At 33.5% G+C, this 1,300-nt stretch overlaps 1 protein-coding gene across 1 annotated transcript in view; it reads left to right on the forward strand.

Annotated features, from left to right (window-relative positions):
* Window positions 1-1,090: 1,090 nt before the first annotated feature.
* LOC106868831 (cytochrome P450 3A7) overlaps window positions 1,091-1,300 on the forward strand; it is a 388,137-nt gene continuing 387,927 nt past the window's right edge. The window contains exon 1 of the mRNA XM_052976879.1: window positions 1,091-1,221. The gene's annotated coding sequence lies outside the window, so the exon portion shown is untranslated. The remainder of the gene's footprint in view (window positions 1,222-1,300) is intronic.

A 1,300-nucleotide genomic window follows, 5' to 3' on the forward strand; every position in this document is an offset into this window, starting at 1 on the left:
TATATGTATGTATGTATGTATTTAAAAATTTAAGGAATGGAGAAAACGCATGTTATAACTGCATACTTTATTCCGACATATGTTTCGAAGAATTACAATTTATGCGATCCATAGGAATCGGCGATGTTAAAAATGTAAACTTCTCCTCAGGGAAATGCATGGGAATCATCTTAAACGTAAGACATTATGACCGAGTATGTATGTATATATGTGTGTATTTGCTCATATGTATGTACCTTGGATATATACATGTATATATACATGTATATATATATATATATATATTTGTATTTGTGCCTGTGTGTATGTGTATTGTTGTTCAGTCATTTATCAAGACCGAATGTTTGTATTTATGTTGAAATTTACTCATCCTCTGGCAATTGCATCTGTTTGTTGGTGTGAAGCTATCCAGAAACGAGATTATCCAATGTATCCGATTTCCACCTCTACATTTTAAGACAATATAGTGTTATTTGAGTTGTGAGGGAATACATTAAATTCAGGGGCATATATTCCAGCTGTGCTAGATTTGTGCTGCATACCCATCAAAAATGGCAACTTCATTATAAATATTAATCTTATTCATTAATTTAATCACAAATCTTAATGGAAAACTTTCTTTATACCCCTGCTTGAAACTTGGTGGCATCGGGCATGGCAGCCCACCTGGTACAACAACCACCCTATGCTTCTGATTGGGTTGCTTTTAGAACACTTCAACCAAACTGCTTAGAGCGTCCCTCCTGAATATAAGACCTTGATTTATTTTACATTGTAGGGCAGTGTCCAAGGAATTATAACAGACAAACTGTAGATAGGAACTTCACTGTGAGCTAGCTAGGGAGCTGGTCTAGTGAAGGGCACTCCTGGTTAGGCAAAAACTTCTGAAAAGATCAATTGCTCTCACTCATATGTGCTCAACCAAATGAAACTAAATAAATTCTTCAGAAACACATTCTTGTTCTCCGTTTATTTTATTTTATTTTTTTTTTGTGTATAGCCTAACAACAGCTAAAACATGATATTTATTACAGCACTAATTATATTTGAAAAAAAAAAAAAATATTTATTCATTTTTTTTTTCCAGTGCTTTTACCATCTGCATCAAAACTCATAGAAAAGTCTGGATTATCAACATTTATTCTTGGAAACCAAATATATTTCAGAAAGTTTTGCAAAAAACTGATTGAAGAACGAAAGGAAAGTGAAATAAATGATGACGTAAGCTTCGTATTTTCATTCTGAGTTTTTGTTTTGCCTGTGTCTTTCAAGCATGGAGCGTGCATGATGGTCCCTACAC

This window comes from Octopus bimaculoides, chromosome 26, assembly GCF_001194135.2.
Source record: "Octopus bimaculoides isolate UCB-OBI-ISO-001 chromosome 26, ASM119413v2, whole genome shotgun sequence".
Lineage (NCBI taxonomy): Eukaryota > Metazoa > Mollusca > Cephalopoda > Octopoda > Octopodidae > Octopus > Octopus bimaculoides.